This window comes from Bufo bufo, chromosome 1 (assembly GCF_905171765.1).
Source record: "Bufo bufo chromosome 1, aBufBuf1.1, whole genome shotgun sequence".
Classification (NCBI taxonomy): Eukaryota; Metazoa; Chordata; class Amphibia; order Anura; family Bufonidae; genus Bufo; species Bufo bufo.
In genome coordinates, this window is record NC_053389.1 from 201,593,092 (window position 1) to 201,619,229 (window position 26,138).

A 26,138-nucleotide genomic window follows, 5' to 3' on the forward strand; every position below is an offset into this window, starting at 1 on the left:
ATAAAATAATGGGAAAGGGGCGTTTTTTTTATTTTTTACTTTATTAATTTTTTTAATATGAATTTTATTAAAAACACATTTTTTTAAACTTTTTTTTACTTTACTTTATTTATGGCATTCACTTTTGGGGGTCGGATCCCCTCTGCAATGCATTACAATACATCTGTATTGTATTGCATTGCCTGTTAGTGCATGACACTGAGTCATACACTAACAGGTTGCCTAGGAGACCCAGCCTGAGGCTGGATCTCCTCGGCTCCCATAGAAGGCAGTTCCCGATGCCGTGCAAGGCATTGGGCAGCCTCTGCACGGCATCGGGCTGCCTTGTGTCGCAAAGGGTCCCCGCCACAGCAGCGCAGGGGACTCGATGCGATCGTTCACCTGACACAAACCTCTTCTATGTCCTGGTCAGCGCGGACTGCGGCATAGAACGGGTTAATCCGACGGCATCATTGTAAAAGCCGATACAGCAGGGGCCTGGCTACCACGGACTGCCGGGCCCCTGCAGTGATCGCACGCGCACCGCTCCAGTGCCCACATGATCACTATGACGTACTATTACGTCAAATTGTGGGAACTCAGTGGTTCCCATGACGTACTAGTACGTCAACGGTCGGGAAGGGGTTAATGCTACCTGTGATACAAAGGAGACTGCATAGCCACAGACTAGTCAGAGTGCCCTCACTGACCCTATCCAGTGTTGATCCAGAGGAAGAACATATGGAATGGCTCCCAATTGCCTGATTTTACAGGAAAAAATTATTTCACTACTAGAATTAGGGCTAGTGATTTTTTTTATACCCAGACCTGTAACCGGTATGTTTCCTAATCATGGTCCCCTGGAATCCTGGGGTGCTTTGTAACTTAGTAAGATATAGTCAAGAAGATAGCAGTCACTTTTAATGTAGAAGATAGCAAAATAATTTCAGAATGCTCATAATTTGCCTTGGTAGACAAACCAGTCAAACTAAAGTCAACCAGAAAAAAAAAAAAACGTTACCCACATTTACTGCAAGTTTGAAGTGAGACTGAGAGTCCCCCGTCTGTGTCATAGACAAATCACTGGCCAAGATGAAAGAAAGTCGCATGATCAGCATAGAGGAGCAGTGAGCGAGTATGGAACTTTCTGCCACAGGATGTGATGGTTGACTTGTTGAAAGAGTTCAAAAGAGACCTGGATGCCTTTCTTGAAAGAGATAATATTCCATGTTATGTGCAGTAGATTCCTGGAGATATGACGTTGATCCAGGGATTTATTACGATTGCCATATTTGGAGCTTGCAAGAAATTCGTCCCATTAATTTAAGACAATTGCCAACTGCTTCATAGGGTTTTATATAACTTAACCTTAAGAAACACTGTAAAATAATTGGTTGAAATTGATGGACTAAATCACTTTGTGTATTCAATATATACAACACATTTTAATTTAAATATTATAATATTATATATCCTCTTCCTTGTAAGATTGTTCCTCCTATGACTTTAGCAAAACATCAGCATTTTCTACCTAGCTGGATGATATCCACACTGTAGCTGCTTAACTATACGGCCTGTGTAATATGTAAAGGATTCTTAAAGTACTATTACTAGCATTGCTCTGGGCTAGTAAGATACGTATAAGGACAATTGTAACACCCCAGAGTTGTGTTACTACTCGCCTCTACCCCGCTACTATCTTCTAAGAGCCTTTATACTGTCATCAGGTGTGATTTTGCTTATGTCCTCCAGAAATGTGCATCTAAAACTATGTTAAATGTGATGGTTCATGTAATTATTCTGGTTACCAGCGGGTGGCAGCATCACTGGCAGAGATAGTCTTAATGTTATGGCACTTCAGAGTGGAACATTCCTGTTCTATTCTGCCCCCTTCTGGAGAGAGGTGGGCTAGTCCTTCTTCCTGCAGCAAGGGAGGGAAAAACCAGTTAGAGCCAGATATAGTTTACCCCCTGTTGGGGAAAGGAGGGTTTTGAGTAGTACTCCCTTCTTAGGGAAGAAAGTAGGGACACATCTCTGCAAGAGACTGGGTGTCACAGCCACTATCTCTGGCTGTGACCTTCCGTTCTTGCTCGTTCGGCGCTCCTCGCTGAAGTTCTGTTCCTGTGTGTCATTTGTGGTTCTTTATGGGTTAACTCCCCTGTGTGCCTATTAGGAGTTAATCCTCTGTCTGCTCCATGGGTGTGGTCTCTCTGCTGCACCCATGGAACCTGTATATAAGGCTGAGGTTTCCTCAGTTCTGGGTCAGCTCTCCTGGTGTGTGTTGTCTGTCCTGTTCCTGGTTTGTACTCTCTCCCATGCTGCTGACCCATGGGATCTGTGTCTGTCTGTCTGTGCTCTGTGAGTTTCCCTACTTGTTCATTTGCGTCCTTTTTCCTGTCCTCTTTTCTGTCTTTCTGTTCTGCCAGTTATGTTTTAGTTACTTTGTGTTTATTCTGATGTCTGTGTTCAGCAAGCCTTTGCAGCAGAGTGGCATGACAAGGCCATGCAGATTACTACTGGTGGAGCAAGTCCTTCTCTGCTCATTGCCACTCCTGCTCCCTTGCGTGAACTCCTGTTTGTATTATTAGTTGCCCTGTTTTGTATTCATATGTCTGTGTTCAGCTAGCCTTTGCAGCAGAGTGGCATGACAAGGCCATGCAGTTTACTACTGGTGGAGCAAGTCCTTCTCTGCTCATTGCCACTCCTGCTCCCTTGCATGAACTCCTGCTTGTGTTATTATTTGCCCTGTTTTGTATTTACCTGTCTGTTATGTTTGCCTATGTGCCGTCGGTACCTTCTGGTACCTGTTGTCCATTCGCTCCTGCTGTCACTGTCTAGCTCACGCTCCAGAGTGGACCCTGGCAACTTCCTGCGGCTAAGTCTAACCCTACCATCTAGGGCTCTAGTGAAAACCAGGAGTTGCTTAGTTACGCCCCTCTGGAGTATTACTAGACAGTGGCGCAGTGGGGGTTTTCTCCCACTGTGCTGACGGTACATAGAGCTCATGTTTTCTCTGTGCTGCCTTTCATGTTTTTGTTTGTGCAATAAACTCTTATGTGTCTGTACCTGATTTCCGTTTGTTTATTGCATGACGACGCGGTGGTCTCTTCTGGGACCTCCAACTCGTGACACTGGGCCATATACCCAGCCTGAGCACCTTCAGCTCTGCCGGATGAAGAGAGCAGAAACTACAGCCAAACTCTAGAGTTCCAGGAAGAAAGCATCGCCTGAGAATCCATCTGTGAGATAAATCCAGAGTCCTAGGAGAAGCCTATTCCTCCTCAGCTAGTCTGTCCCCATACAGCAGAAGGTACCAGATAAGTGCAGAAGCTAATCCTGCCACAGTTACAGAGCTATCAAGCAGACGTTTTTCCTGCAAGCTCCACATAGAAAGCAGAAGTACTCATTCCTGCCAATCATTGCCTAAACCTGCTGGGACCAATAGACCAAAGCTGTACACTGTTTGGATGCAAGTTATTTCAAGTAAAGCAACGTTTGAACTTCATCTAAAGGTCTGGACATAATTTATTCTGCAAAGTTCCTCTATAACTCCTACTATCACTACACCCAAATTTATTGCAAATGAGCCAGGAGTCCAGCCGTACCCAGGTAGGAGACACCGTGACACAACTAACACTAAACTACAGAGACATTATAGGCCATTACACCACTCTGGCATTCCTAATCTGTGAATGTGCGTTATAACACCTTGGAAGGGGCAAGGGATAGTACCCTAAGCATGCTGCAATTGGCGTCACAACAAATACAGAATATTATCCACCCGTACTTGGCTACTGCACAATTAATACTCTAAAACACCAAAAAGTGGGATCTTGGGTAAAAAAAAGAAAAAAAATATTTATGCAATTGCATTGTGTTTTTAGGATGTCTGTCAACAGGAAAACACTGTTAAACCATGTACAAAACCTTGTAGGGCTGAATGAAATGATACCTTTCACAGGGATACATTGGTTTCTTCTACTGAAAGAGTACTTTTTGTCTCTGGCTAAACTGGAGTGCATAGTCTAAAGCCTGTATTACACCCCATTTTTTGGGCAGATGATCGCTAACCAGTAGTGTTGGGCGAGCATGCTCGGCCGAACACTAATTTTACTCGAGCCTCGCGATGCTCGGCACATGGCAGTATTCGGCCGAACACCGCGTGTGCTTGAGTGCGATGCTCGAGTCTCCTCCCCGCACATTTGTTGGCTGCTAAGCAGGGTCACCTCAGCAGCAGACCCTCCCCCGTTATGTTTTAGATGGTCAGATCAGCAGGCAATTGCTCCAATAGTTTTTGAGGGTCACCAGCAGGCCATCAAATTGTATTCAGTATTGAATACAATTTGATGGCCTGTATTCAGTAGCACTCCACAGTGGATCAAAATAGTCTATACTATAGTGCCATTCGAAATCTCTTGGACTGCAACCACAGCACTTACAGCTGCCAGTAGTTCAAACATATGGCCATCTGATTACAGCCTCAGGATAGATCATCAATATCAGATCAGAGGATGTTCTACTCAAGTCTGTGGGAGCAAACTGCAGAACCATTCACAGCCACTAACCAATGTGCCAAACTGAGACTGTTCAGGGACCTGTTGTGGAGCAGTATGACTCCTTCGGCTGAGGTTCCCAGGACTCAGACCCCTACTAACTTGATATAGATGACTTACGTAAGCTAAACATATGTAATTAATAGTAATGTCCTGGAAACCTTTTTATGTCTAAAAAGGGCACAATTCCATTTCCCTACAGTGTGAACGGTACTTTGGAGAGATCTTTCATATCGTCTCCAGTAAGAGCTCATGCAGGGCTTTTGTCCACATGCGATCCATATTTTTGGCGAATCGGATGCGGACTCATTCACTTCAATGGGGCTGCAAAGATGCAGAATGCACACTGTGTGCTGTCCGCATCCATATATCTGTTCCACGGCCCCACAAAAAAAAAAAATTTGAACATGTCCTATTCTTGTCCATTTCGCAGACAAGAATAGGACAGTTCTACAGAGGGCAGGACGTTCTTTCCTGAAAAATCTCGAACACACACAGCCGTAGCAAAACACGGATACCGTAAGAGTTATCTTCTGGTAATGTACACGAGTAATATAAAAAGGAATCTGTTTTGGAAGTTTTTACATGAAAAGAAAATGTTGATAAAGTGTTGATATTTATTTTTAATTTTTATAACTTGCTACATGAGATAAATTTTAACCACCTCAGCCCCCAGTGCTTAAACACCCTGAAAGACCAGGCCACTTTTTACACTTCTGACCTACACTACTTTCACCATTTATTGCTCGGTCATGCAACTTACCACCCAAATGAATTTTACCTCCTTTTCTTCTCACTAATAGAGCTTTCATTTGGTGGTATTTCATTGCTGCTGACATTTTTACTTTTTTTGTTATTAATCGAAATTTAACGATTTTTTTGCAAAAAAATGACATTTTTCACTTTCAGTTGTAAAATTTTGCAAAAAAAATGACATCCATATATAAATTTTGCTCTAAATTTATTGTTCTACATGTCTTTGATAAAAAAAAAATGTTTGGGTAAAAAAAAAATGGTTTGGGTAAAAGTTATAGCGTTTACAAACTATGGTACAAAAATGTGAATTTCCGCTTTTTGAAGCAGCTCTGACTTTCTGAGCACCTGTCATGTTTCCTGAGGTTCTACAATGCCCAGACAGTACAAACACCCCACAAATGACCCCATTTCGGAAAGTACACACCCTAAGGTATTCGCTGATGGGCATAGTGAGTTCATAGAACTTTTTATTTTTTGTCACAAGTTAGCGGAAAATGATGATTTTTTTTTTTTTTTCTTACAAAGTCTCATATTCCACTAACTTGTGACAAAAAATAAAAACTTCCATGAACTCACTATGCCCATCACGAAATACCTTGGGGTCTCTTCTTTGCAAAATGGGGTCACTTGTGGGGTAGTTATACTGCCCTGGCATTCTAGGGGCCCAAATGTGTGGTAAGGAGTTTGAAATCAAATTCTGTAAAAACTGACCAGTGAAATCCGAAAGGTGCTCTTTGGAATGTGGGCCCCTTTGCCCACCTAGGCTGCAAAAAAGTGTCACACATCTGGTATCTCCGTATTCAGTAGAAGTTGGGGAATGTGTTTTGGGGTGTCATTTTACATATACCCATGCTGGGTGAGATAAATATCTTGGTCAAATGCCAACTTTGTATAAAAAAATGGGAAAAGTTGTCTTTTGCCAAGATATTTCTCTCACCCAGCATGGGTATATGTAAAAAGACACCCCAAAACACATTCCCCAACTTCTCCTGAATACGGAGATACCAGATGTGTGACACTTTTTTGCAGCCTAGGTGGGCAAAGGGGCCCATATTCCAAAGAGCACCTTTCGGATTTCAAACTCCTTACCACACATTTGGGCCCCTAGAATGCCAGGGCAGTATAACTACCCCACAAGTGACCCCATTTTGGAAAGAAGAGACCCCAAGGTATTCGCTGATGGGCATAGTGAGTTCATGGAAGTTTTTATTTTTTGTCACAAGTTAGTGGAATATGAGACTTTGTATGAAAAAAAAAATATATAAAAAAAATCATCATTTTCCACTAACTTGTGACAAAAAATAAAAAATTCTAGGAACTCGCCATGCCCCTCACGGAATACCTTGGGGTGTCTTCTTTCCAAAATGGGGTCACTTGTGGGGTAGTTATACTGCCCTGGCATTTTCCAGGGGCCCTAATGTGTGGTAAGTAGGTAAATGACCAGTGAAATCCAAAAGGTGCTCTTTGGAATATGGGCCCCTTTGCCCACCTAGGCTGCAAAAAAGTGCCACACATGTGGTATCTCCGTACTCAGGAGAAGTTGGGGAATGTGTTTTGGGGTGTCTTTTTACATATACCCATGCTGGGTGAGAGAAATATCTTGGCAAAAGACAACTTTTCCCATTTTTTTATACAAAGTTGGCATTTGACCAAGATATTTATCTCACCCAGCATGGGTATATGTAAAATGACACCCCAAAACACATTCCCCACCTTCTCCTGAGTACGGAGATACCAGATGTGTGACACTTTTTTGCAGCCTAGGTGGGCAAAGGGGCCCATATTCCAAAGAGCACCTTTCGGATTTCACTCGTCATTTTTTACAGAATTTGATTTCAAACTCCTTACCACACATTAGGGCCCCTAAAATACCAGGGCATTATACCTACCCCACAAGTGACCCCATTTTGGAAAGAATAGACCCCAAGGTATTCGCTGATGGGCATAGTGAGTTCATGGAAGTTTTTATTTTTTGTCACAAGTTAGTGGAATATGAGACTTTGTATGAAAAAAAAAAAAATCATCATTTTCCACTAACTTGTGACAAAAAATAAAAAATTCTAGGAACTCGCCATGCCCCTCACGGAATACCTTGGGGTGTCTTCTTTCCAAAATGGGGTCACTTGTGGGGTAGTTATACTGCCCTGGAATTTTCCAGGGGCCCTAATGTGTGGTAAGTAGGTAAATGACCAGTGAAATCCGAAAGGTGCTCTTTGGAATATGGGCCCCTTTGCCCACCTAGGCTGCAAAAAAGTGTCACACATCTGGTATCTCCGTACTCGGGAGAAGTTGGGGAATGTGTTTTGGGGTGTCTTTTTACATATACCCATGCTGGGTGAGAGAAATATCTTGGCAAAAGACAACTTTTCCCATTTTTTTATACAAAGTTGGCATTTGACCAAGATATTTATCTCACCCAGCATGGGTATATGTAAAATGACACCCCAAAACACATTCCCCAACTTCTCCTGAGTACGGCGATACCAGATGTGTGACACTTTTTTGCAGCCTAGATGCGCAAAGGGGCCCAAATTCCTTTTAGGAGGGCATTTTTAGACATTTGGATACCAGACTTCTTCTCACGCTTTGGGGCCCCTAGAATGCCAGGGCAGTATAAATACCCCACATGTGACCCCATTTTGGAAAGAAGACACCCCAAGGTATTCAATGAGGGGCATGGCGAGTTCATAGAAATTTTTTTTTTTTTGGCACAAGTTAGCGGAAATTGATATTTTTTATTTTTTTCTCACAAAGTCTCCCGTTCCGCTAACTTGGGACAAAAATTTCAATCTTTCATGGACTCAATATGCCCCTCACGGAATACCTGGGGGTGTCTTCTTTCCGAAATGGGGTCACATGTGGGGTATTTATACTGCCCTGGCATTCTAGGGGCCCTAAAGCGTGAGAAGAAGTCTGGAATATAAATGTCTAAAAAATTTTACGCATTTGGATTCCGTGAGGGGTATGGTGAGTTCATGTGAGATTTAATTTTTTGTCACAAGTTAGTGGAATATGAGACTTTGTAAGAAAAAAAAATAATAATTCCGCTAACTTGGGCCAAAAAAATGTCTGAATGGAGCCTTACAGGGGGGTGATCAATGACAGGGGGGTGATCAATGACAGGGGGGTTGATCAATGACAGGGGGGTGATCAATGACAGGGGGGTGATCAATGACAGGGGGGTGATCAATGACAGGGGGGTGATCAATGACAGGGGGTGATCAATGACAGGGGGGGTGATCAATTACAGGGGGGTTGATCAATGACAGGGGGGTGATCAATGACAGGGGTTGATCAATGACAGGGGGGTGATCAATGACAGGGGGGTGATCAATGACAGGGGGGGTGATCAATGACAGGGGGGGTGATCAATGACAGGGGTGGTGATCAATGACAGGGGGGTGATCAGGGAGTCTATATGGGGTGATAACCACAGTCATTGATCACGCCCGTGTAAGGCTTCATTCAGACGTCCGGATGCGTTTTGCGGATCCGATCCTCTATCAGTGGATCCGTAAAAATCATGCGGACGTCTGAATGGAGCTTTACAGGGGGGTGATCAATGACAGGGGGGTAATCAATGACAGGGGGGTGATCAGGGAGTCTATATGGGGTGATCACCACAGTCATTGATCATGCCCCTGTAAGGCTTCATTCAGACGTCCGGATGCGTTTTGCGGATCCGATCCATCTATCAGTGGATCCGTAAAAATCATGCGGACGTCTGAATGGAGCTTTACAGGGGGGTAATCAATGACAGGGGGGTGATCAGGGAGTCTATATGGGGTGATAACCACAGTCATTGATCATGCCCCTGTAAGGCTTCATTCAGACGTCCGGATGCGTTTTGCGGATCCGATCCATCTATCAGTGGATCCGTAAAAATCATGCGGACGTCTGAATGGAGCTTTACAGGGGGGTGATCAATGACAGGGGGGTAATCAATGACAGGGGGGTGATCAGGGAGTCTATATGGGGTGATCACCACAGTCATTGATCATGCCCCTGTAAGGCTTCATTCAGACGTCCGGATGCGTTTTGCGGATCCGATCCATCTATCAGTGGATTCGTAAAAATCATGCGGACGTCTGAATGGAGCTTTACAGGGGGGTAATCAATGACAGGGGGGTGATCAGGGAGTCTATATGGGGTGATAACCACAGTCATTGATCATGCCCCTGTAAGGCTTCATTCAGACGTCCGGATGCGTTTTGCGGATCCGATCCATCTATCAGTGGATCCGTAAAAATCATGCGGACGTCTGAATGGAGCTTTACAGGGGGGTAATCAATGACAGGGGGGTGATCAATGACAGGGGGGTGATCAGGGAGTCTATATGGGGTGATAACCACAGTCATTGATCATGCCCCTGTAAGGCTTCATTCAGACGTCCGGATGCGTTTTGCGGATCCGATCCATCTATCAGTGGATCCGTAAAAATCATGCGGACATCTGAATGGAGCTTTACAGGGGGTTGATCAATGACAGGGGGGTAATCAATGACAGGGGGGTGATCAGGGAGTCTATATGGGGTGATCAGGGGTGATTAGGGGTGATCAGGGGCTAATAAGGGGTTAATAAGTGACGGGGGGGGGTGTAGTGTAGTGTAGTGGTGCTTGGTGGGACTTTACTGAGCTACCTGTGTCCTCTGGTGGTCGATCCAAACAAATGGGACCACCAGAGGACCAGGTAGCAGGTATATTAGACGCTGTTATCAAAACAGCGTCTAATATACCTGTTAGGGGTTAAAAAAAACACATCTCCAGCCTGCCAGCGAACGATCGCCGCTGGCAGGCTGGAGATCAACTCTCTTACCTTCCGTTCCTGTGAGCGCGCGCGCCTGTGTGCGCGCGTTCACAGGAAATCTCGCGTCTCGCGAGAGGACGCGCCGGCGCGTCCAGGAGGAATGAATCAACCACCTCCAGGACGCGTCTGTGCGTACAGCGGTCCGGAGGTGGTTAAGGGGGTTGTCTCACTTCAGTAAGTGGCATTTATCATGTAGAGGAAGTTAATACAAGCCACTTAGAAATGTATTGTGAGTGTCCATATTGCTTCCTTCGCTGGCCGGATTCATTTTTCCATCACATTATACGCTGCTTGTTTCCATGGTTCCAGACCACCCTGTAATCCATCAGTGGTGGTCGTGCTTGCACACTATAGGAAAAAGCATCAGCCTCTCTGGTGGCCGGGACCATGGGAGCACACATAGGCTAGTGCTTTTACCTATATTGTGCAAGCGAGACCACCACTGATGGATTGCAGGGTGGTCTGTAACCATGGAAACGAGCAGTGTATAATGTGATGGAAAAATGAAACCAGCCAGCAAAGGAGACAATATGAATAATGATTAGAAAAATTGGCAGCTCTCACCTGTTGCACCTGCCGTGAGCCTGGACACGGCTGTTGTAGCAAATTAATGAAAATATGATGAAAATCCAGCTCTTAAACAACAGGAGACACTTTTATTGATGCGGTAAAAACTTTCCAATCCTCATATGCAAGAGTACAGTCTACGCATTTCGGACCTTCATATTTCAGTCCTTAAAGAGGACCTTTCACTAGATTAAAAAATCTAAACTAACTATACAGACATTTAGAGCGGCGCCCAGGGATCTCCCTGCACTTACTGTTATACCTGGGTGCCGCTCCGTTCTCCCGGTATAGGCTCCGGTATCTTCACATGTTAGGCTCCACCCAGGGGAACCTGATGGTGTCTCTTTCTCCTATGCTGTAGCGCTGGCCAATCGCAGCGCTCAGCTCATAGCCTGAGAGTTTTTTTTTTCTCTCAGGCTATGAGCTGAGCGCTGCGATTGGCCAGCGCTACAGCATGGGAGAAAGAGACGCCGGCAGGTTCCCCTGGGTGGAGCCTGACATTTGAAGATACCGGAGGCTATACCGGGAGAACGGAGCGGCGCCCAGGGATAACAGTAAGTGCAGGGGGATCCCTGGGCGCCGTTCTACACGTCTGTATAGGTAGTTTAGATTTTTTAATCTAGTGAAAGGTCCTCTTTAATCCTGACAATTGTCATGATTAAGGACTGAAATATGAAGGTCCGAAACGCGTAGACTGTACTCTTGCATATGAGGATTGGAAAGTTTTTACTGCATCAATAAAAGTGTCTCCTGTTGTTTAAGAGCTGGATTTTCATCATATTTTCATTAATATAGATAATAACAATACATTGGTAAGTGCCTTGTATAAACTTTCTCTGCATGATAAATAGCACTTACTGTAGTAAGACAACCCCTACAAGGTGGAACCACACGTTAGTGCCATTAAGTTGCACAGCACTGGAAAGAAATATATTACAGTTCACAGAAATTTCTTAAGACGTCTGTTGCTCAAAAAACCTGCACAGGCACATCCAATGTTTCCCTGCTGGATATCTGCCACTTAGTGATCACATTTGCAGTTAACTCATATTTTTTTCTCTTTAACAATGATGTTCACAGTGATGTAGAAATATTTCATTCACACTACATTTCACAAATTCAGCATCAGCATGTTCCATTTGTCATATTACTTATTCCTTCTGGCTTTCGAGAACTGTGCATGTAACACAAACGTAGTTCTTCTATTTGATCGGTACAAACAGGACCCCACACAGTGTCTATGAGGTTTTGGCCATACTAAAACCTTAAACGCTTGTATCTCATAAACATTACCTTGCCTTCATTATTTCGGTTGTGGGAATGTCCAGAGTGATACAGAATGAGTCAGAAACCCTGCAAGTCTTGTGTGCCACCTCGCACTGTGTTAGCGGTCAGTGTCTAGGGTCTGCTCTTTTGAAGTATTGCAAAAAGAACACATTATCACAAGAAAAAAATGTAGATCGCTACGTAAAAGGAAAAGAAAAAGTCACTGCTTTATCTCATCTATAAAATTTCATTATGTGCAGCCAGACACCTTTACTGAAAGACCTCCACAAAGACGCTGTTCCTCAAAGAAAACGTAGACATAATATATTGTTAGGAAATGAGGCTTTCAGAGGAAAGGCATTTCTGTGGCAGACTGCCACTATATTAAAGGTAAAGAAGACCTGATAGCCTTCCTGACCTGTGTGTTTTAGTAAATAGTGTCCTATAAAATAATTATAAAATGTTCCAGTATTGGTATTTCATGGGAAATGCAACTATTTAAAGGGCATCTGTCAGCAGATTTGTATCTATGAAACTGGCTGACCTGTTGCATGTGCGCTTGGCAGCGTTGCCTCCACGTTCATATGTGCCCGCGCTGCTGAGAAAAATGATGTTATAATATATGCAAATGAGCCTCTACGAGCGGTGGTGTACATAGAGAAGTAAGGGCCCCATAGCAAGGATCAAACCAGGCCCCCACACAGGACAGAAGGGTTTCTGCCTAAACCCCTTTCAGTGATCCTTGGGCCATTTCTCCACTGCCTTATTTGCTAAAAGTTGTTCCTTTAGAGCAGGGGTACTCAACTAGTTTTATTAAAGGTCCACATACCAGGGTCTGCAGTCAGGTGAAGGTCCGAGCTGAACGCCAACAGTAAAGATGCCATGCGATCATGTGATACATGCGCGTGGGGCGCTCTGACGTTATAGTGGAGCGCCCCGGGTAAGTCCCAGAATTAGTAATGGCCACATTAGTGCCCCAGTAAGAATAATGTCCCCATTAGTGCCCCCAGTAAGAGTATTGCCCCCATTAGTGCCCCCCTTCTCTGCTTTTGCAAAAAAATAATAATAATTTGCATTCACCTGGCTGCGGTGAACATTCGCTGCTGACTGCACGCTCAGGACCGGTGCTCCAACGTGATGGCGTCTTGTAGGTCCTGTCCTGAGCTTCTAGTCAGCAGGGAGTGTTCTCCACAGCGTGAGCAAATGGAGGTGGAGGTACCGTAATACAGTGTTTCCCAACCAGTGTGCCTCCAGCTGTTGCAAAACTACAACTCCCAGCATGCCCGCACAGCCAAAGGCTGTCCAGGCATTCTGGGAGTTGTAGTTTTGCAACAGCTGGAGGCACACTGGTTGGGAAACACTGCCGTAATATATATTTTTTTTTACTAGCACAAGTAGCGGTGGAGGTAAAGGCTGTACTAATGGGCGTTCCATGATGGAAGCGCTCATTAGTAAGGGTACTTTCACACTTGCAGCAGGATGGATCCGACAGGCTGCTCACCCTGTCAGATCCATCTTGCCACTACTTCGCCGTGCCGCTGCTCTGTGCCCATCGACTATAATGGGGATGGGGGCAGAGTTACGGCGCAGCACGGTGAGAGGCCGCCAGACTAAAAGTACTACATGTCCGACTTTTTCGTCTGGCGGCCCCCTCAATATAATAAACATTGGTGGCGCAGTGCGCCCCCCCTCAAAATAATAAACATTGGTGGCGCAGTGCGCCCCCCCATCACCCCGATATAATAAACATTGGTGGCGCAGTGCGCCCCCCCTCAATATAATAAACATTGGTGGCACAGTGCGCCCCCCCTCAAAATAATAAACATTGGTGGCGCAGTGCACCCCCCCATCACCCCAGTATAATAAACATTGGTGGCGCAGTGCGCCCCCCCTCAATATAATAAACATTGGTGGTGCAGTGTGCCCCCAATATAATAAACATTGGTGGCGCAGTGTGCCCCCCAATATAATAAACATTGGTGGCGCAGTGTGCCCCCCAATATAATAAACATTGGTGGCGCAGTGTGCCCCCCAATATAATAAACATTGGTGGCGCAGTGCGCCCCCCCTCAAAATAATAAACATTGGTGGCGCAGTGCGCCCCCCCATCACCCCAGTATAATAAACATTGGTGGCGCAGTGCGCCCCCCCCAATATAATAAACATTGGTGGCGCAGTGGGCAGTGCCAATGAGGGTTAAAAAATAATTTACTCACCTCCTCCAGTTGATCGCGTAACTGCCGGTCTCCAGTTCTTACTTCTTTCTTCAGGACCTGTGGTGACATCACTGAGCTCATCACATGATCCATCACCATGGTAATGGGCCATGTGATGAGCTCAGTGACGTCACCACAGGTCCTGAAGAAAGAAGTAAGAACTGGAGACCGGCAGTTACGCGATCAACTGGAGGAGGTGAGTTAATTTTCTTTTATTATTTTAAACCCTCATTGGCACTTCCCACTGGGCCACCAATGTTTATTATAATGGGGAAGGGGGGGGGCACTGCGCCACCAATGTTTCTTATACTAGGGGGGGGCGCACTGTGCCACCAACGTTTCTTATACAAATACAGGGGGCGGGTGCCGGAATCAAATAGCTGGCACCCGACCTTTGTGACAGGGGGCTGCGATCAGCTACAATTAACCCCTCAGGTACCGACCGCACCTGAAGGGTTAACTCAACTGCAGCTGATCGCAGCTCCCTGTCACAGAGGTCGGGTGCCGGCTATTTGATTCCAGCACCCGCCTCCTGTATTTGTAATACAGGTCAGTTTTCTTCATTGGTGGCGCAGTGGCCACAGCCCCTCCCCTCCTCCTCCTGCCTCTTCTTATTGGCAGCGGCGGGGACAGCAGCAGCACAGGGGGGAGGGAGAGACTCCTCCTGCGCTGCTGAGAACTATCATCTCCTGTGCCGCGCCGCTGTATTGAGCAGAGCTGCCAGAGTGTGCAGGAGGAGGAGCGCTTACATGTGGAGGAAGCCCTGTCTCACTGCGCTGTGGGACAGGCGGAAGTGCGCCGGTAAGCTCCTCCTCCTGCACGGCACAGTGTGCAGGAGAGGAGCAGCGCTCTGAAGGATGGCCGGGGTCCGGACAACTGGCGGCCGCGGTCCGTATTTGGACCGCGGTCCGCCAGTTGAGTACCCCTGCTTTAGAGGGTAGAGTCCTGACCAAGTTTTCACCTCCAGCAGAAAAGGACATAATCCCAACTAATACTGGGCCCCCTCTTGCCCTGGGCCCCATAGCAGTCGCATGGTCTGCCACTATGGTAGTTACGCCCCTGTCTAGGAGCAACAGGGGCATTGCTATTGCACCTAAAGGCTCAACTATTTCTGCAACTGCCGCACCCTCTGCACTGATGGACAGGACCAGGTAGTGGAAACGTCATCACGGCTGTCCCTGTCAATCAAAGTGCAGGGGGTGCGGCAGTTGCAGAGAGATCTGAGCCTCTAGGTGTACTGACAACGCCCCCGTTGCTCCTAGAGGCTCATTTGTATATTTTAAAACATCATTTTTCTCAGCAATGTAGGCACATATGAACATGGGACCAATACTGCCAAGTGCACATGTAACAGGTCAGCCTGGTACATATGTACAAATCTACTGACAGATGCCCTTCTGTCACCAAGAAATTCACTGTTAAATCAGGCACAATATCTTGTGAGGCTAGCTCCACTTAATGTGATCATACCTTTCACTTAGCGAATTGTTGCTTTATTCTGGAGAAAAAGTACTTTTAATCCATATGTAGATGAGCAGTTAAGTGCACCAAAGGGCGGGGGCAAACCACTCTGTGCACATTTGCTCCTCCTGCTTCCTCTGCCAGCCCCTTCCTTTCCTTCTTGATTGACAGGTGAGATGATTATACCAGAACCTGGCCCTGTCAATCTAGAAAGAGGGGAAGTAGGAGGAGTTCACAGATTGGATTGGAGCCGCCCTGAGTGCACTTAACTGCTTATTCGCAGATGGAGTAGAAATCCTAGATTGCTAAGTGTTTAACCGTGTATTTCCTGGTCACCGACTCCCTTTAAAAAAGCACGTGTGTCAGGATAGCTGATAAGTCCACTTGAAAGCGGTTTCCTTCATTATATACACTGTATGGCCAAAAGTATGTTGACACCTCTTTCCCTTTTAATCCCTCCTTCTGATTATTGCATTCATAGTTGCATTGATTTAAGCAGAACAGGAATATACTGTTGAATGACTCCAGCTTGGGTTGCGTGTCCAAGATGGAGCAAGAGTCCACAGACTGGCTTGAGTCCACCCTCGGTGCACTTACCTGCTCATTTGCATGTATATTGAAAGTACTTTTTCTCCTATATGAAGCAAGAAATCGCTAAAGCCCCTATTAAACCACACGATAATCGGTCAAATAATCAGGAACAAGCATTCACAGAAACACTCATTCCCAATAACTGGCTCATATATTCGATCCACCGATGAACAGGCAAACAGAATAAGGGAGGAACAAATCATTCTGGAATCAGACCGTTGCAAACAAGCCCCAATGGATTAGTTATTATCCCTCTCCGCTCGCATTGCCTGAATATTGGGCAGTGTAATACAACCCTAAGTGAAAGATATCACTAAATTCAGCTGAGAGAGCCCTACAAGGCTGGATTAATATAGTGAATTTCCTGGTGACAAGAAGAAAATGTAATTACAGTATATACACTGTATAGCTAAAAGTGGGTGGAAACATATCAGAATGATTAAAGGGGTTCTGCACTTTGTTTAAACTGATGATATACCCTCTGGATAGATCATCAGCATCTGATCGGCGGGGGTCCAACACCCGGGACCCCCGCTGATCAGCTGTTTGAGAAGGCAGTAGCGCCACGGCCTTCTCACTGTTTACCGCTCGCCCAGTGACGTCACGACTAGTATCAACAGGCCTGGGTGGGGCTAAGCTCCATTCAAGTGAACAGAGCTTAACCCCGTCCAGGCCAGTTGATACTAGTCGTGACGTCATTGGGTCAGCGGTAAACAGTGAGAAGGCCGCTGCACTGCTGGAGCGCCACTGCCTTCTCAGACAGCTGATCGGCGGGGGTCCCGGGTGTCGGACCCCCGCCGATCAGATGCTGATGATCTATCCAGAGGATAGATCATCAGTTAAAACAAAGTGCAGAACCCCTTTAAGTTTAGGTGTTTCAACCACACCCATTGTAAACAGTAGCATAAAATCAAGCAGTCTTGCAATCGCCATAGATAAAATCATCTGACTATGCATTGTACATCAGCTCAGTGACTTTAAACATGATACTGCCAAAGGGTACAATCTTCTAGTTATGCTAACTGTAAAGGCCCCTTTACACTGCCTGATATTCTGGTAGATTATCGCTAACGGTGTAACGGTGCAGCTGATTACACGATGAATGAGCATTTCGGGTAATAGGATCATTGGTGCAGACACCTAAATAATAGTTTTTCGCAGCATATCGTGCCATCTAACAGCCTCTGCTGCCGGCAATGACTCTGTATGGGGACGAGTGATGGCAATAGTGATCACTCCACTGCATACTGTGGAGGGGATCGCTGCATGTACAGTAAATGTAGAGGTCTCCTCCACTGATTAGCAAGAGATTGTCAGGAAGGAACGTTCTTTCCTGACACTCGCATGGTACATTGGGCCATTATTAGAGCCAGTATTGTGAAGTGGAAGCATCAAGGAGCACCATTTCAGCTATGAAGAAGTAGATCAGGCATAGTCACTAAGAAGGGCCACTGAGTTTTGAAGTGCATTGGATGCAAAAATCACCTATCACTGCATCACTCAGAACAGCATTTCAAATATCTTCTGGAAGGGACATTAGCACAACAACTGTTTAAGTGAAGAGGACGGAGCCATCCCATTGAAATGAAAGAGGACGGAGGAGTTGTAATTACTGCAAAGTAGATGGCGAGCAGATAAACAGTGAAGGGAAGGCAGCATTCGTACAAGCACTACGGTGCCTCCTAGTGGGTGTGCCAGAAGTCCGGCTCCTGCTGATCTGATATTGATGATCTATTTGGGGGTAGGTCATCAATATTACAAAAGCAGACAACCCCTTTAAGTGGCCTGCACTGAGTCTTCCTGGACCCATCAAACATTTTTGGGATGAGTTAGAGCATAACCCAAACCTTCTCATCCAGAACAAGTGCCACTTGATGTTTATTTGGCTGAATGGCAATAAATAACTAGAAAAGCTACAATTTCTGGGGAAATTATGTGAAGTGTTCTTGTCTCCACCAGTAGTCTGGAGTGGGCGGAGTAACTGGGTGTAGTGGCTTGAGTAACTGTTGTGTGGTTGACGTGGCTGGAGTAACTGTGGAAAGGTTGGACTGGGCAGAGTAACTTTATGGAGTGGGCAGAGTAACTATGTGGAGTGTTTGGAGTGAGTAAAGATAGTAAACACTACACTAACCAATTGATTGATCAAATTTAAAATTTAAAGCTTAATAGAGTGAGAAATAAATTTCAACTTTTATTTATTTATATAGCACCCAGTTTGTTGTTTCCCAAAGTGCTTCACAGTTACATCAAAACATACATTTATAAAAACATTAGCAGCTGATTTGTGTAGGTGGGCTGGAAAATGAGGGAGTGGTGGCAGTTTAGAAATCATGTCCTGATTTTTCAGCTCACACTCTAGCTTTTGTCACTCTGCTGGCTGCTCACACACCTGGGTTCCTATGGTAACTCACTCTACAGCAAGGGCAGAGAAGAGCGGTTAAAAACAAACTGCTCCAACTTGCTCACTTCACTGGCGGCTGCCATTTTCAAATGGTTGAAGTTTAAAAATTATAAATCCTACAGCGAAGAGCTTTATATTGTGAAAATCAAAAGACCCAGACCTACATTTTGATGCATAGTATGTCTCGGAAATATTAAAAATGAAGGCACAGTCGCAGTTTAGAAATTGCCCTTCAAATTTGAGGTGGCTAGAGTGGAGTTTCAATGAATGTCAATGGGCGGTGTGAGTTGCAAACAAATGGTCATATTGTGAAAACTATCAGGACTATGGCTTAGCTGTGGACATTTTTTGTGGCAGCAGGGATATCTGAACATTTTGATATAAGATTTGTGTAGGTGGGCTTGAAAATGAGGGAGTGGTGGCAGTTTAGAAATCAGGTCCTGATTTTTCAGCTCACACTCTAGCTTTTGTCAGCTCACACTCTAGTTTTGAACATTCCGCCATTCATTCCTATGGGACCAATTTCACCACAAAAACGCTGATATTTCGTGAACCATTCGGCGAAACGTTCCACAAAGTAATAGCACACCAATCGGGAACAATCTGCACGTTTTGGTATATTAATGTCTATGTAGTTAGGGTGTTAAATTTGGCTAACATAATAAGAATATACAGTATATGTAAGATAACAGTAAGTGGTCTTGCCATGCAAGAACACTTAATTACAGACACATCTCAAAAGGCTACATAGAGGAAATACTAGGAAAATTCCCATGCTGCTGGATTTATCCAGAGGTGACATGCCCTTCAGCAATGTGACTGCCGCAGCCAATTACTGACCTCAGTAAAAATTTTATGTAGTGTCACCATGTGGCTGTATGACACATCACTTCTATAGGAAAGTCAACAAAACCCAGCAGGGTCCCTAGAGTAGTGGGGGATTTATCAGGTAAATAATAGTTCTTTCTTTAATTTAAAATATTTAGAAAAACTCCAGAAATATCAGGATTCGTCGTTTCTTAGTGAATATTAGGTGCTTTATTGAATCTGCTGTTGATTTTAGTTACGTTTCGGCCTATTTTGGCCTTTATCAAACTATAACAGAATAGAGAAAATAGCATAAATAACATGATTCATCTATGTACACAATGACAGTGGTGGGTATTGTATAAGGACATGATTTATTTTATAATCATAGTTAGTCACATGACTTTAATGTTCCAGATCTCATGATGCATCAGAAATGCACAGGAAAAAAGTAAATAAACTGGAAAATAAAAATAAACACAATTTCATAAAGAAGTCGCTCAAAATCAGTTGTGTCTAACCGGTCCACTGGATCCCATGGTGAGCATCAGTAGTACTAGTGGTGACTCTGTATAACAATTGTGAAGGATCTTTAAGGGCTATATGTGGTGATATATACATACTGTATGTCAATTGTAGATATCACATACAGAGGTAGGATAGGATTTAAACGTAATAGACAACAAAATTACATATTATATATAATTTATATTGTAATAGGGAGCAACTGGTGCCACTGTTGGGAAGAAATAATAGATAACCAGTGCTCGAAAAGGAATAGGCATGCATCCGCACCAAAATATGAGGGAGTCGCGTGTAAAGAGAAGCGGCATCCCTTTAAACCACGCGCGTCATCCCGATACTCGGGGTGCGCATGCACTCAGAAGTGCGTGTCAAGCCTCAAGATGGGTTTTGTACTGTGGAACACATCAGCGCTGGAAGTGTAGCGGTATCGATGTGCATGCATAGGAAGAGTAGAGAGTATAGTAATAAGAGAAAGGAAAGAATAGTAGAGAGGATGGAGTGTAAGAAGCAGACCACATCAGAGTGCAGATGAATGGGGACAAAAGATAAAATAGGGGAAAAGAAAAGAAGAGAGAGAAGAAACACAACAGTAAAATGAATAAAAAATGGTCTAAAAGGCTAGGACAAAGTAAAAACGGGAAAAAAGATAAAAACAATGATAAATTATGAAGAATAGAAAAATAGAAAACATCAAAAAGGAATAGAGGAAAATAAATTGAAAATTGAAAAAAAAAATAAAGAAAAAAATCAGTGAGGATGAATCAGTGAGAGTGAATAAAAAAGGAAATGAATAAAAAGGTTGAATAAAGGAGTGGAAAAAATTAAGAAAAAAATTAAAAAGAAAAAAAGGGAAAAATTGAAAAAAATATTACATAATTAAAAATTTTAAAAAATGTAAAAAAAAATTAAAGATTTTAAAAATTTTTAAAAAATAATAGTGAAAAGAGGAAGAGAACATACAGGTGAAACTCAAAAAATTCGAATATCGTGCAAAATTCATTTATTTCAGTAATGAAACTTAAAAGGTGAAACTAACATATGAGATAGACTCATTACATGCAAAGCAAGATATTTCAAGCCTTTATTTGTTATAATTGGGATGATTATGGCTTATAGCTTATGAAGCCCCAAAGTCACAATTTTGAGGTACCCTTTGCTTAGGGGATATGGCTTAATTAGCTGACTAGAGTGTGACACTTTGAGCCTAGAATATTGAACCTTTTCACAAAATTCTAATTTTAAGCTGCATTAATGCAATTCCTTTTAATTTGCATTACTGAAATAAATGGACTTTTGCACGATATTCGAATTTTTCGAGTTTCACCTGTACATAGAAGGAAAATAGATATGTTAAGGATACCCAGTTCAGGTGGCACCAGGGTCCAATACCCATACTAGTGGATCTGTAATAAATAAAGATAATGTGTCAGTAAACAGTATATACAAGAAAACATTCTACTGTATAATAGAGTACAGTATATACACATATGTATACACATACCTATATAAGTATGGAAAGTAACCTATTAACGCCCTGAAAGGCTATCCAAAAGCCCTAAATTGTGTATAAGTACAATACTAAATCAGGCTCTGAATTTCGTAGTCCCTGTTTATTTCTTTCGGTTCTAGACTTCCCAGTTTTTGTATCCAAAATGCTTTCCGGGTTTTAAGTCGTTTTATTCGGTCCGCGCCTCTCCTAGATGGTGCAATGTGTTCAATTACCTGGAATTTTAATTGTGACACAGAGTGGCCAGCCGAGTGAAAATGTGCTAGTACTGGCAACAGTAGGTTTTTGCATCTAATATTAGACTTGTGTTGGGAGATCCGATCACAAATTTTTTGTGTAGATTCACCCACATAAATCATTCCGCAGGGGCATTTGAGTAAATAGACCACGAAGTGCGAGTCACAGGTATAGAAGTTATTAATAGGGAAACTCCTGCCCGATTGAGGGTCATATATGTGGGAGTCATTCTGTACATTTTAACATTGGAAGCAATGCATGCAAGGGAATGTGCCCTTCTTTTGGGTACATAGGAAAGTTTGCTTGGGGGATAGTTCGCAACAGACCAATATCTGCTTTTACCAATGAGTCACGTAGATTTTTAGTACGCTGTGTACAGGGTAAAATAGGATTTTGAAACACCACTATAGTCGGATAGGCTTTATGTAGCAATGGCCAATGGTTTCTAACACTATTTAGAACCTTATTGGTAGTGGGGTGAAAAGTATGTACAAAGGCGATACGCTTTTCAGAGTTCTTGGGCCTAAGATTTTTTGCTTGGTCAGATATCTGAAGTAGCCATTGGGGATATCCTCTGTCTAGAAAATGTTTCATTTCAGCTAGTCTCACCTGGCAAATAGAATCTGTTGTCTCAAATTGGGAGTTCGGGAGGGATTTCTTAGTGTTAGGTGAGTGAAAACTAGAAAAGTGTAGAAGGTTGGACCCCATCGCGGTACCCTGTCGCTGAAGAAAGAAGTCATCATCGCCAAACTTAAAGAAATTATTAGAGAGGACTAGTTCTAGTAATTCCATGCAAAAAGATATGCTATTGGGTTCCATTGTGGTGGAATGAAGCAAGTTGTTGGCTGCTATGAAGCCTTTGTCATGCCGAATAAATGTATAAAGACTAGTTACATCCCATGTTACCAGGATTGTGTCTTGTTTCAAGGATGGAATTTTGTCAATCATCTCCAGAAACGCAGAGGTATCTAGGAGAAAAAAAATTGTATTTTTTATTATGGGTGTCAGGATTTTCTCCTGAAAGACCGCCAGGGGAGATAGGATGGAATCTGTTGAGGCCAAAATTGGGGGGCCAGGAGGGTTATTGAGGTTCTTATGTATCTTGGGCAATGTGTAAAAGACGGGTGTCACAGGATGTGTGTTAGTTAGAAAAGTTACAGTAGCATCATCAATTACATTTAAGTTCTGATAATTTGTTAAATTATCGCAGATCTTTTCTGCTACTTGTTTAGTAGGATCATGTTGTATGTAGCTTTAAATAGACATTGGTGTCCTGTAACTGACGATATATCTCCCCTGTGTATTTGATCTTATCCATGATCACCAAAACCCCTCCCTTATCTGCTGGTTTGAATATTAGATCTCTTCTCCTCTGAAGAGAGTATAGAGCCTGTCTATCAATGTTTTTTAAATTGTGAACAAATTTATATCTGCCCCTTTCCAGATCCTTTTTAAAAATTGCTATGTCACGTTGTACTAAGTTAATAAAGGTCTCAATGGCAGGTTGGTTTTTAGGGGGAGTGAATGTGCTCTTGTTGCGTAGGTCCAAATCACTTATAGAGATCTGGGGGTGGGGAGGTTACATCAGTAGTTCTATCCAAACTCGACAAAAATTGGACCTTCAGTCGAATGTTCCTAAAGAGTCTCTGTAGGTCCATATCCAGTTGGAACGTGTCCAGTTGTCCTGAGGGACAGTAGGAGAGACTTTTCTCTATTAGAGACAGTTTTGCAGGCCCTAATGTGTGAGATAAGATGTTGACTACTAGAGATTGTACCTGTGATCTAGTCGTAATCTGCGAAGCACCTCTTAGCGAAGTCATGGGACTTCCTCTCTGTCCTCTCCTTCCTCGTGATGATCGTTGTTCACCTGCTCTTGGTTGCGAGTGTTCACCGATAGATCCAGATTGAAGATATTCGATGGAAGATGAGCGCCACCTAGAGTAGTTAGGACATGATGATGATGTTATCATGCCATTTTTAGACGTGGTTTTGTCTGTAATCTTCCATATCGCGTAAGAATTTACTTATTTTGGTTGCCTCAAATTCTTTTCTGTGTTATGATAAGGTGGAGTTGATTGTAGTCTTCTGTTGGTAAGGTAGCTTTAAGTTGTTCTTCCGAAGTGTTAATTTCTATTTTCATGTTGGTAATTGCATTCTGTAGGTAGGATAGCGTTAGAGTCATCAGATCGAAGGAACATTTGTTGAGGATTTGTTCAAACTTTTCACAAAACTCTGTATTATCTTTGAAAAACGTGGGTCTGGTACGAATACGTAGCCCACGTGAAATTCTTTTGACTTTAAGATATTCTGCCAAAGTGGCGCTATGAAGTTTGTAAATCAAAAATCTATGGGATTCCCGTTCCAGATCCCTCGCTTTGAATTCTGATGGAGGTGTTTGTAGGAATTCTCCAGAGATGTTCACTTGGGACAGGATTTGGGATATCTCCTCCTGTTGAAACAATAATGTATCACTGGCCAACTTGCTTACAGGTGCTGTACCAAGGGGTGGTCTTCAATGTTGAAGAGTTGCTTAGTTGCACACTGCTTACTATGTTTAGATTTCTAGGAGTCGGGTTCCCACCCCATAAGATAATATGTAAAAAAACTCCAGAAATATCACGATTCATCGTTTCTTAGTAAATATTATGTGCTTTATTGAATCTGCGGCTGATTTTAGTTACGTTTTTGCCTATTTTAGCTTTTATCAAACTATAACAGAATAGAGAAAATAGCATAAATAACATGATTCATCTAGTTACACAATGGCAGTGGTGGGAATTGTATAAGGACATGATATCTTTTATATTCATAGTTAGTCACATGATTTAAATGTTCCAGATCTCATGTTACATCAGAAATGCACAGGAAAAAAGTAAATAAACTGGAAAATAAAAATAAACACAATTTCATAAAGAACAACGTGTAAAGGTAGGTTTTCTCTCCTGTACACTGTTTGGGAAGGGTGCACTAATCTCAGTGACTCACCCTGTCACTAGGCAAAAATATATTAGAAAAAAGAGATTGGCACTCCACTACCAGTATCACTCTGAGAAACAATTAATTTCATAGGCTGAGTACATAATAGTTCATATAAAATATAAAAATGTAAAAAATGTAAGAAAAAAGTAAAAGGTAATATAATGAGGAAAAATGACCAAAAGTAAAAAAAAACAAAAAAAAAAAAAAACACACACATCAAATCCCCAATAACAATGATTAAAAAAGCATGGTTATTATTCAATAAATTAAGCTCAATTCCAGAATGTCCATCCGGTTCACTCAATATCCAGAGTGCATTTTGCACAATAACAGTTCATGTCTAGGTGAATATATAGTACATCTCAGATGCCTCTTTAGTTATATAACCATAAGTGACATCTGTTATATTGAAATATTGCCGCATCTTTCTGTTAACAGGTATCACCTGTTATATTCCCCTTGTAGTGCTTGATATCCAGTTATTGTGCACATATATTCTGTCTCTTTATTTTAACTTCGGGTGGACTGTAATAATCATTCACAATGTGTCATCTATTGAGCAAATAGTAGCTGTATGTCAATTGTATCCACTGAGAGTATAGGGATATCACATTTTTAGAATCATTCCCATGTATTCCCGCATTCGGGTTTCATATAAGTGTCCATTCAAGGGTTAAGGACCAGTGCCTCACTTAAAAGATCTGTACAGAGATTAGGGTAACTGTGTTTATTACTTCCCAATAATATGCAGACGGGTTAGCAAAATGTCCTTACTCACGGTTTGTTGTTGGGGGCCAATTCAGGGTACTCAGTCCCCCTTTGGCGGAAGGCACCCACCCTTTGATCTCCTTTTTTGAAATTGAACAATATCTAGATGAGTAGAAAAACCATAAAAAACCCAATTACAAAATAATAAAGATACATACAAAAACCAAAAATAAATAAAAAGACAAATATGAACATAATTGGTAGAATGCAATATAACACAAATAGTAAAATATATAATTTCATGCAGGTCCAAAAACCGCACAAGAATCGCATCAAAATCGCATTAGTTTTTTTAGGTGTTTTTTTTTGTGTTCTCCCACAAATTTATTGATGGCTAGCAACAAACAGTGAGTAAGGACATTTTGCTAACCCGTGCGCATATTATGGGGAAGTAATGAACACAGTTACCCTAATCTCTGTACAGATCTTTTAAGTGAGGCACTAGTCCTTAACCCTTGAACGGACACTTATATGTAACCCGATTGCGGGAATACATGGGAATCATTCTGAATATGTGACAAGGGTTCCCTATACTCTCAGTGGATACAATTGACATACAGCTACTATTTGCTCAATAGGTGACACATTGTGAATGATTATTACAGTCCACCCGAAATTAAAATAAAGGGACAGAATATATGTTCACAATAACTGGACATCAAGCACTACAAGGGGAATATAACAGGTGATACCTGTTAACAGAAAGTTGTGGCAATATC